General features: G+C 44.1%; 1 protein-coding gene across 2 annotated transcripts in view; it reads right to left on the reverse strand.

Moving 5' to 3' along the window:
* Positions 1-2,857, reverse strand: part of hycc1 (hyccin PI4KA lipid kinase complex subunit 1) — a 118,198-nt gene extending 115,341 nt beyond the window's left edge. For both annotated transcript variants that reach the window (XM_072283089.1, XM_072283088.1), the window contains exon 1: positions 2,768-2,857. The gene's annotated coding sequence lies outside the window, so the exon portion shown is untranslated. The remainder of the gene's footprint in view (positions 1-2,767) is intronic.
* Between the last annotated feature and the right edge of the window lie 9,493 nt (positions 2,858-12,350).

The following is a 12,350-nucleotide window of genomic DNA, read 5'->3' on the forward strand; positions in this document are numbered from 1 at the left end:
CTCTTTGGGGCACTGGTGAGACCTCATTTGGAATACTGTGTGCAGTTTTGGGCCCCCTATCTTAGAAGGGATGTACTGATGTGGAGAGAGTTCAGAGAAGATTTACGAGGATGATTCCTGGAATGCAGGTGCTAACATATGAGGAGCATTTGTCGGCTCTTGGACTGTATTCATTAGAGTATAGAAGAATGAGAGGGGATCTCATAGAAACATTTCGAATATTGAAAGGGTTGGACATAGTAGATGTGGAAAGGCTGTTTCCCTTGGTTGGTGGGTAAGTCCAGGACAAGAGGCCACAGTTTTAGAATTAGAGGGTACCCATTTAAAACAGATGAGGAGAATTTTTTTTAGCCAGAGGGTCGTGAATTTATGGAATTCATTGCCACATACAGCTGTGAAGGCCCAATCATTGAGGGCGTTTAAGGAGGAGATTGATAGGTACCTAATTAGTCAGGGTATCAAGGGATATGGGAAAAAAGCCGACAATTGGAACTAGATGGGAGAATAGTTTAGCTCATGGTGGAGTGGCGGAGCAGTCTCACTGGGCCGAATGGCCTACTTCTGCTCCTTTGTCTTGTGATCTTGTGAAGTTGAAGAAATTAAAGTTCATGCCAGCAGTTTGGAGGCTACCCACACAGAATCTGAGGTGTTGCTCCTCTACCACACTTGGAAAAGGCCATGGTTATGGATGGATGGGAATGGTGATTGGAATTAAAATAGTTGGCCACCGGGAAATTCCACTTTAGAAGATGGAGCGGAGGTGCTTGACAAAACTGTCCCCAGATTTACATTGGATCTCATCAATGTTAAGGAGGCTGCACTGGGAGCACTCAATATAGATGACCCCAACAGATTCACGGGTGAAGTGTTGCCTTACCTGGAAATGAGGCCCTGAGGGAGAAGGAGAATAGGCAGGTGTAGTATTTTCTGTTCCTTGCAGGAATATGTGCCAGGAGGGAGATTAGAGGGAAGGGACGAATGGACAAGGGTATCACAGAGGGAGCTATCCCAGTGGAAAGTTGGGGGGGGGGGAAGAGAACAGTAAAAATGTGTTTGGTGGTAGGATCCCATTGAAGATGGCAGAAGTTGCCACGAATGATGCATTGCATGAGGCTCATGGGGTGGTAGATGAGGACAAGAGGAAGGAAGGAAGACACAGACTTTTCATTCATTCGAAGGATGGTGAGGACAGATTAGCAAATCATTGTTGAGATCTGCAATATCGAATCAAAAACTGTATTTTTTACTACCTTTGCAGCAACATTTAAGGTGAGAGATGGCTATTTCAAATGAGATGTGAGGGGCAAGTTTTTTTTTACACAAAGAGTGGTAGGTACCTGGAATGCACAGGCTGAGGTGGTGGTAGAGGCAGATACATTAGGGACTTTTAATAGATGTTTAGATAGGCACATGGATGTGATGAAAATGGAAGGATATGGGCATTGAGTAGGCATAAGGGATTAGTTTAGCTGACCATTTGATTACTAATTTATTTGGTTCAGCACAATATTGTGGGCCAAAGGACCTGTTCCTGTGCTGTTCTGTCCCAAGAGAAACTGATCATATTGGGTGGGGTGCTTGATTATATATTTATTTATTGAGACACTTTGAGATGCACCATCCATCAACTCCCGATTTAACTCCCTAATCATGGGACAATTCACAATGACCAATTAACCTACTAACCAGTACACCTTTGGACTGTGGGAGGAAACCAGAGCACCAGGAGAAGACCCTTGCAGTCACAGGAACATTGAAACTCCTTACTCAGATAGCAAATGTAGACACAATCTGTAGAGGGGAGGCTGGTTACCATAGGGAAGGCAAGGGAGTGGAGGGCAGTCTTCTACTAGAAGAAGGTATTTTCAGCTATATTCCTATAGCTCTGGAACCTGTGACAAAATCGGGTGATGAAAACTTCTTCTCTTCCCACTACAAAGTTTATGAGCAACAGTTGCATTTCAATATAACCAATATCTTGCCCTCTGGCTTTATCGATCCTGCCAGATACTGTACTGTGTTGGGTGACATAATTTATTGCTAAGTTAAAGTTACATGAATGCACATGCAGACACAAGAATCAAAAGCAATAGACCCCCAAGCCTGCTCCGTCGTTTGACAGTTTCCGCCTGCGCAAACCACCTATCCCTAAGAGTTTCTTGACTGGTCAGGGCATCAAAGTTTATGGCGAGAAGGCAAGCGTATGGGGTTGAGTGGGATCCGGAATCAGGTATGATGGAATGGCGGAGTAGATTCTATGGGATGAATGGCCTAATTCTGCTCCTATGTTTTATAATCTAATCTCCTACCACGCCTACCCCATCGCATTGTTTATCGAGTATCTCCTCTGCTTGTGCCTTGCAACTATCAGGGACGCTGCATGAGCTGTTGCTCGAGTTCGGCAGTTCTAGGCACTCACGGCTACCGAGTAAGTTCTCTGCCGTCTGCGTTTCGATCCCCTCAAAACTTGATACAGCTCTTGCTTTTCTTCTCGGCGTGGGGTCGCCCAGGAAGCTCAGCCTCTCCGGCCGACAACGACTCTGCAGCCACACCACTCGATCACTCACAACTTCGGTGAAAAAGCAACATGAAACCGCCAACAGCGAGCAACTCCTTGGGAGAAAGAGGCAGCCCCCATCGCACTAGAGTGCCTGTCGCCTGCCCCTCCCCAACCTTCAGCGCTGCTCCCTCAACCCCCGAACCCGAACCCAACCCCGACACTGACGCCGCCGCCACCACCCATACAACTTGTGCAACGACTACTCACCTCCACCCAGGCCGTGAGACACCGCCACCCTCCTCAGTCCGCCTGTAACCGCACACAGTCACTATCCCGCCGCCTCGGGCCGATCTTCCCTCACCCGCTCCCACCCAGCTGATCATTGGCAGCCGGAAACATCCAATCACCTCGCGGCATTGGAGGGAGCAACCAATGGAGGAGAGATGCGTCAAATGGGCGGTGCCTGAAGTGCGTCCATCATCCGAAGACAAGAGGGCTGCGCTGGTGAATGGGTCGGGATACTGTATCACGGTTGGTGACCGGAGCGAGAGATATCACAGAGAGAGGGTAATAGGGGTGAGGGAGATCAGCGGAAGATGTTCGTGACGGTACAGCACCATCGGTTTACTGATAGTAAAGGTCAAAACTATCTCTGAAAAATTATGAGTTCGTAACCTTAAAAGAAGCTTCAAAAACATATCTTCAGACTCAGAATCAGGTTTATTATCACCGGCATGTGTCGTGAAATTTGTTAACGCAGTTCAATGCTGTACATAATATAGAAAAAAGAAGAAAAAAACAACAATAAATAAATAAATAACTAAATCAATTACAGTATACTTATACTGAATAGATTAAAATCGTGCAAAAAAAGAGAATACAGTACAGTATGATGTTATTAGAGGGACAAATTACATTTTGTGAAAATCTGCAGAAAATAAAATACCCAACTATATAACCATATTAACAAAAAAAGCAGTCTTAAACCAGAAGCATCACATCATTAACGTTATCGGAGATTATTGGTTATTGGCCCTTCCAGACCATCTACATCCATGTGAACAATTAAACTACGCAGCTATATGTCTTTGGAATGTGGATGGAAACCCACACAGCCACAGGACCTGTTTCCGTGCTTTATGACACTATCATGTGGAGAAGACAAAGGAAATCATCGTGGATTTCAGGAAGATGCAGCTGAACCATCCTCCTCTGCAAATACACCAAGTTCCTGGGAGTTCACATCATGGATGTCCTCACCTGGTCTCATAATATCACTTCCCTGAACAAGAAGGCACAGCAGTACCTCCACTTCCTAAAAACTTTGAGGCAAACAAGGCTGCCCCTCCCATGTTAACTGTGTTTTACAGGAGCACCATCGAGAATGTTCTGACAAGTTGCATCTCCATCTGGTATGGAGCAACCGAGCATCAGATCAGGAGCCCCTACAAAGGACTGTGAGAACAGTTGAGAGGATTAGAGGGGTCTGCATCGGGGATATTTATCAGGAGCACTGCTTACGCAGGGCCCTTAGTATTATCAAGGATTCCACCCATCCATACAGCATCTTCTTTGACATCCAGCTCCCTTTGCAATCTCAACCCCACATCTTGGCTACTATTTGGAGGCCTAAATATAGATGATTCCCATAATTGTTTTTTTTACCCTTGCAGTTTCTTAACTCCACCCACAGAGATTCAATATTCTCTGACCCTATGTCACCTCTTTCTAAAGATGTAATTCCATCTCTTACCAGCAGAACCACGCCACCACCTACGCCTTCCTGCCTGTCCTTTCAATACAAAGTAGATCTTTTGATGTTAAACTTCCAACTATGACCTTCTTCCAGCCATGACTCAGTAATACCCACAACATCATACCGACCAATCTCCAATTACGTCACAAGATCGTACACCTTATTCCAAATGCCACATGCATTTAAATACAGCACCTTCAATCCTGCATTCTTTGCCCTTATGAATATTGCCTCTGTGATACACCTTAACTCTTTGCTCCGTCTGCAGTTGTACCCAATCATTGGCTTGTCCTTCCTTACATTCATATTACATATTACATCATCTTCTTGTAAACTTGCTGGCTCATCCTCAGATCTATCATACTGCTTCATAAGTTACTGTGTTATGTGTGCTATGTGTACCACGGTGCTTTACACCCAGGTTTGGAGAAATGTTGTCTCATGTCTATATACATTATATACGTTAAAAACATGTATATAATTAAATGACAATAAACTTGACTTGACATGACTTGACATATTAATGAAATGAAATATCTTTATTGTCATTGCATAGTACAATTTGTCATGAACCAATACAGCATAAATGAGTTTGCAACTCTCATACTCAATGCTATAAAACAACAAATAAAATAAATAAACAATAAATAAAATCAAGTAACCAGTCAATTTAATCCTTTTCAAAAGCAAGCAAATCTCTTCCAAAAAACCAACACACAAAATGCAGGAGGAACTCAGCAGGTCAGGATGTTCATGGAAATGAATAAACAGTTGACATTTTGGGCCAAGACTCTTCTTCAGGGCAGAAAAGGAAAGGGGAAGATGTCAAAACTGGAAAGGAAGGGACAAGCTCCAACAAAGGAAAATAAAGTGGTTGGTTAATTAACATATGTTGATATAGAGATACTCATGCCCAAAATGATGAATTAATGGCTGAATCCTTTCAGTCTTTGTCTGGGTGTTGTTTCCATCACTCTCTACCACTTGCCATGGGCGCATATTCACTGTTTGTTTTCCTACATCACGACAGGCTTCAGGTGGTGGTGGTGGTGGTGTGTGTGTGTGTGTGTGTGTGTGTGTGTGTGTGTGTGTGTGTGTGTGTGTGTGTGTGTGTGAGTTTGTGTATGTGTGTGTGCGTATGTGTGTATGCGTAGTGTGCGTGTGTATGTCTGAATATGTGTGCGAGTCTGTGAGTGTGTATGCATACATGTGTGTGTGTGAGTTCCTGTTTGTGCATGTGTGCCTCTGCACATGTGTGTGTGTGAGAGTTTATGTATGTGCATGTGTGTACGCATGTGTGTGTATGTGTGTGTATACATGTGTGTCTGCGTGTGTGTGTGTAAGGGTTCATGTATGTGTGTGTGTATGTGTATAGGTATGTGTGTGTCTGTGCCTGTGAGTGGGTATGTAGTCATGTGTATATGTGTGAGAATACATATATGAGCACGCATGCATGTGTGTGTATGTATGTCTGTGAATGCGTGTGTGTGTGTACGTGTCTCTGAGTGTATATGTGTGAATGTGTGTGTGTGTGTGTGTGTGTGTGTGTGTGTGTGTGTGTGTGAGAATTTGTGTCTGTGCATGTGAGTGTGCATCTCTGTGTGTGTGAATGCGATTCTATGGGTGTGTGTGTCAGTGTGTGTGTATGTGAATGTGTGTCTGTGTATGAGTGTAAGTGCGTGTGTGTGTGTGTGTGTGTATGTGTGAGAGAGAGAGTGGCTCTGTGTGTGTGCATGTGAATGTGTGCCTGTGTTTGTGTGTGTGTGTGTGTGTCTGTGATGTGTCTGTGGAAGTGTATGTACGTGTGTGCATGTGTTTGTGTCTATGTGTGTATGTGTGTGAATATGTGTGTGAGTGTGTCTGTGTAAGAGTGTGAATGTGTGTCCGTGTCCTGCGTGTGAGAGAATTAAACTGAATTAACTTTATTTCTTACATTCTTCATGTACATGAGGAGTAAAAGTCTTTATGCTACGTCTCTATCTAAATGTGCAATGTGCAATCACAGTAATTTATAATAATTTACAATAAATAGAACAGTCAATGTAACATAGAGATACACTCAAGTCAGTGTGAGTTGATCAGTCTGATGGCCTGGTGGAAGAAGCTGTCCCGGAGCCTGTTGGTCCTGGCTTTTATGCTGTGGTACCGTTTCCCGAATGGTAGCAGCTGGAATAGATTGTGGTTGGGGTGACTTGGATCCCCAGTAATCCTACAGGCCCTTCTTTCCCTCCTGCCTTTGTAAATGTCCTGAATCATGGGAAGTTCACAACTACAGATGTGCTGGGCTGTCCACCCAACTCTCTGCACAATCCTGTGATTAAGGGAGATGCAGTTCCCATACTAGGCAGTGATGCAGCCAGTCAGAGAGTGAACGTGTGTGTGTGTGAGAGAGTGAGTGTGTCTGTGTATGTGTGTGAATGTGTGTCTGTGTCCGTGTATGTATGTGTGAATGTATGTGTGTGTAGGTGTGTGAGTGTGTGTATCTGTGTATCAATATGTGTGTGTGAGAGAGTGTGTGTTCATGTGTGAGAGAGAGAGAGAGAGAGAGAGAGAGAGAGGGAGAGAGAGTGTCTCTGTGCCTGTGTGAGAATGTGTGTATGTTTCTGTCTTCGTGTGTGTGAGAGTATGTGTGTGTGTGTGTGTGTGAGAGAGAGAGAGAGAGTGTCTGTGATGGTATGTGAATGTGTGTCTGTGTCCATGAGTGTGTATCTGAGAGAGTGTGTCTGTGTGTGTGTATGAATGTGTTTCGGGGTCTGTGTTTGTGTGCGTGTGTGTGGGTGTGTGCATGTGTGAATGTGTTTGTGTGTGTGCGAGTGCCTTTGTATGTGTGTGCATGAGAGCGTGTCTGCCTGTGTGCGTGAGTGTGTGACTGTGTGTGTGAGATGTGTCTATGCATGTTTGTGAATGTGTTTGTTTGTATGTGTGTGTGTGTATCTGACTGTGTGTGTATGAGTGTGTGTCTGAGTGTGCATTAGAGTGTGTATGTGTAAATATGCATTTGTGTCTCTGTGTGTGTGTGAGAGTGTCTCTATGTATGTGTGTGAATGTGTATATGAGTGTGTCTGTGTCTATGTGTGTGTGAGAGAGAGAGTGACTCTGTGTGTGTGTGTGTGTCTGTATATGTGCGTGTGTGTTTATGAGTGTGAATGTGTGTGTGAATGTGCGTCTGTGAGTGTGTCTGCGTAAATGTGTTAATGTATGTGTCCGTGTGTGTATGTGAGTCAGTGTCTGTGTTTGTGTGTGCGCGTGTATTTGTGTATCTGCGTCTGTGTGTACAAGTGAGTCTAGCTTTGTATGAATATGTGTGAACGTTTGTGTGTGTAGGTATCTGTGTATCTGTGCATGAGTGTGTCTGTGTCTGTGTGTGAATGTGTTTCTGTGTGTGTGTGTGTGCGTGAGAGAGAGAGAGAGAGAATGTGTGTGTCTGTGTATGTGTGCATGTGTCTGTGTGTGTGTGAGAGAGAGAATGTCCGTGTATGTGGGTTAATGTGTATGTGTGTCTGTATCTGAGAGTGTGGCTGTGTCTGTCTGTGAATGTGTGGGTCTGTGTGTGTGTACATGTGTCTGTGAGTGTGTCTGTGTATGTGTGTGCCTGAATATGTGTCTCTGTGTATGTACGTATGTGTGTGTTTTTGTCGCTGTGTATGTATGTGAGTGTGTGTGTATGTCTATCTGTGTGTGTGTGTGTGTGTGTGTGTGTGTGTGTGTGTGTTTTGTCACTGTGTGTGAGTGTGGGTGTCTATCTGTCTGTGTGTATGTGTGTGTGTATTTTTGTCACTGTGTATGTGTCCATCTGTGTGTGTGTGTGTGTGTGTGTATCTATCTGTGTGTATCTGTGTGTTTTCGTCACTCTGTATGTGTGTGTGTCTATCTGTGTGCGCATGTGTGTGTGTATGTATGTTTGTGTGTCTATCTGTGTGTGTGTGTGTCTGTCTGTGTGTATATGTGTGTGTCTATCTGTGTGTTTTTCTATCTGTCTGTATGTACGTGTGTGTGTATGTTTGTGTGTGTCTATCTGTGTGTATGTGTGTGTCTCGTGTGTGTCTATCTGTGTGTGTGTGTATGTGTGTGTATGTTTGTGTGTGTGTGTGTGTGTGTCTATCTGTGTGTATGTGCATGTGTGTGTGTCTATCTATGTGTGTGTGTGTGTCTATCTGTGTGTATGTGCATGTGTGTCTGTCTATCTATGTGTGTGTGTGTGTGTGTGTTTGTGTGTGTCTATCTGTCTGTGTGTATGTGTGTGTGTGTTGTGTGTGTGTGTGTGTGTGTGTCTATCTGTGTGTATGTGCATGTGTGTGTGTGTCTATCTATGTGTGTGTGTGTGTGTGTGTGTGTGTCTATCTATGTGTGTGTGTGTGTGTGTGTGTGTGTGTGTGTGCACATGCACACGTATGCAGGGGGTGGTGTAGTTGACTGAACAGCTGGCCATAGACGAGGACTGAGGCTTGGGATCAGGTAGGTGAGCGAGGCAAAAGGCTGTGGGTAGGGAGGGAATGAAGATGAGGACAACAGTTATAGGGAGAACTATGATCAGGAAGTCGCCATAAATACCTTGCACTCCTGCAAGGGTAGAGTCACAGAGTGATAGAAAAGTACAGCACAGGAACAGGTACTTCGGTCCATCTAGTCCATGTTGAAACCATTTAAACTGCCTAGCAACATAACCAATTTCTTGAGGTATTTCATTAGAGTTGATGTAAATTCTTCTGGGCGGTAGCCATTGAGGTAGTTCACCAAACTCTTACTGGTAACTGAGACAAAGATTCAGTCAAAACATGGGTGTCCTTGTTTGGCTGGTCCAAAGTGTGATTTTTACAAAAGCACAAGGGCCCAGATTTTACAATTAATAGCAAATGATGAATACTTGTCATTCATTGGCCTTGCCAGTCCATTAATTCTTTAATGTCTTTCTGCATTAAGTTCTATCTGCTATTTTTCAGCCCATTTTTCCAGCTGGTCCAGATCCTGCTCCAAGCCAGGATAGCCTTCCTTCCTATCCACTACACCCCCAATCTTGGTGTCATCCACAAATTTGTTGATCCAGTTAACCACATTATCATCCAGATCATTGATAAAGATGACAAACAACAATGGACCAAGCACCAATCACTGTGGCACTCCACTAGTCACAGACCTCAATTCAAAGAGGTAACCGTCTACTACCACTCTCTGGCTTCTACCACAAAGCCAATGTCTAACCCAATTTACTACCTCATCCTGAATGCCAAGTGGCTGGACCTACTTGACTAACCTCCCATGTTGGACCTTGTCAAATGCCTTTCTAAAGTCCATGTATACAATATCCACTGCCTTACCTTCAGCCACTTTCCTGGTAACTTCCTCAAAAACTCTTTGAGATTGGTTAAATATGACGTGCACACACGAAGCCATGTTGACTATCCTTAATCATCCCATGTCTATCCAAATACTAATATATCTGGTCCATTAGAATACCTTCCAACAACTTTCCCATTATTGATGTCAGGCTCAATAATGACCAATAATTGCCTGTTTATATTTAGAGCCTTTCTTAAACAGCAGAGCCACATTAGCTGTCCTCCAGTCCTCTGATACCTCACTTACCACTAAGGATGATTTAAATATCTCCATTAAGGCCCTGGTAATTTCTGCACTTGCTTCCTGCAAGGTCTGAGGGAATATCTTGTCAGTCCGTGGGGGTTGATCCACCCCAATTTGACTCAGGATAGCAAACACCTCATCCTCTGTAATCTGTATAGGGTCCATGAAGTGGATGCCACTTTGCCTCACTTCTGTAGATTCTGTGTCCGTCTCCTGAGTAAATACAGATGCAAAAAAAAAGTGTATTTAAGATCTCCCCCATCTGTTTTGGCTCCACACATGGATTACCATTCTGATCTTCCAGAGGACCAATTTCGTCCCTTGCAACCCTTTTGCTCTTAACATATCTGTAGTATCCCTTAGGATTCTCCTTCACCTTGTCTGTTAGGATTATAATAGACAATAGACAATAGGTGCAGGAATAGGCCATTCAGCCCTTTGAGCCAGCACCGCCATTCACTGTGATCATGGCTGATCATCCACAATCAGTATCCAGTTCCTGCCTTATCCTCATATCCTTTGACTCCGCTATCTTTAAGAGCTCTATCCATCTCTTTTTTGAAAGCATCCAGAGATTTGGCCTCCACAGCCATCTGGGGCCGAGCATTCCACATATCCACCACTCTCTGGGTGAAAAAGTTTTTCCTCAACTCCGTTCTAAATGGCCTACCCCTTATTCTTAAACTGTGGCCTCTGGTTCTGGACTCACCCATCAGCAGGAACATGCTTATTGCCTTCAGCATGTCCAATCCCTTAATAATCTTATATGTTTCAATCAGATCCCCTCTCAGCCTTCTAAATTCCAGAGTATACAAGCCCAGTCGCTCCAATCTTTCGACATATGACAGTACCGCCATCCCGAGAAATAACCTTGTGAACCTACGCTGCACTCCCTCAATAGCAAGAATGTCTTTCCTCAAATTTGGAGAGCAAAACTGCACACAATACTCCAGGTGTGGTCTCACCAGGCCCCTGTACAGCTGCAGAAGGACCTCTTTGCTCTTATACTCAATTCCCCTTGTTATGAAGGCCAGCATGCCATTAGCTTTCTTCACCGCCTGCTGTACTTGCATGCTTGCTTCCAGTGACTGATGTACAAGAACACCTAGATCTCGTTGTGCTTCCCCTTTTCCTAACTTGACTCCATTTAGATAATAATCTGCCTTCCCGTTCTTACCACCAAAGTGGATAACCTCACATTTATCCACATTAAACTGCATCTGCCATGCATCTTCCCACTCACCCAGCCTGTCCAAGTCACTCTGCATTCTCATAACATCCTCCTCACATTTCACACTGCCACCCAGCTTTGTGTCATCGGCAAATTTGCTGATGATACTTTTAATTCCCTCATCTAAATCATTAATATATATTGTAAACAGCTGTGGTCCCAGGACTGAACCCTGCGGTACACCACTGATCACCGCCTGCCATTCCGAAAGGGACCCGTTAATCGCTACTCTTTGCTTTCTGTCAGCCAGCCAATTTTCAATCCATGTCAGTACTCTGCCCCCAATACCATGTGCCCTAATTTTGCCCACTAATCTCCTATGTGGGACTTTATCAAAGGCTTTCAGAAAGTCCAGGTACACTACATCCACTGGCTCTCCCTTGTCCATTTTCATAGTTACATCCTCAAAAAATTCCAGAAGGTTAGTCAAGCACAATTTCCCCTTCATAAATCCATGCTGACTTGGACCAACCCTGTTACTACTATCCAGATGTGTCGTAATTTCATCTTTTATAATTGACTCCAGCATCTTTCCCACCACCGACGTCAGGCTAACCGGTCTATAATTCCCTGTTTTCTCTCTTCCTCCCTTCTTGAAGGGAGGGACAACATTAGCCACCCTCCATTCCACAGGAACTGATCCTGAATCTATAGAACATTGGAAAATGATTACCAATGCGCCCACGATTTCTAAAGCCACCTCCTTAAGTACCCTGGGATGCAGACCATCAGGTCCCGGGGACTTATCAGCCTTCAGACCCAACAGCCTATCCAACACCATTTCCTGTCTAATGTAAATTTCCTTCAGTTTATCCATTACCCTCGGTCCTTTGGCCACTATTACATCTGGGAGATTGTTTGTGTCTTCCCTAGTGGAGACAGATCCAAAGTACCTGTTCAACTCATCTGCCATTTCCTTGTTCCCCATAATAAATTCACCCGCTTCTGTCTTCAAGGGTCCAATTTTGGTCCTAACATTTTTTTTCCTTTTCACATACCTAAAGAAGCTTTTACTATCCTCCTTTATATTCTTGGCTAGTTTACCTTCGTACCTCATTTTTTCTCTGTGTATTGCCTTTTCAGTTACTTTCTGTCGCTCTTTAAAAGTTTCCCAATCCTCTGGGTTCCCACTCGTCTTTGCTATGTTATACTTCTTCTCTTTTATTTTTATACTGTCCATTACTTCCCTTGTCAGCCACGGCCTCCCCTTACTCCCCTTAGGATCTTATTTCCTCTTTGGAACGAACTGATCCTGCACCTTCCACATTATTCCCAGAAACACT

The sequence above is a fragment of the Mobula birostris genome, chromosome 19, assembly GCF_030028105.1.
Source record: "Mobula birostris isolate sMobBir1 chromosome 19, sMobBir1.hap1, whole genome shotgun sequence".
NCBI classification, from domain to species: Eukaryota; Metazoa; Chordata; class Chondrichthyes; order Myliobatiformes; family Myliobatidae; genus Mobula; species Mobula birostris.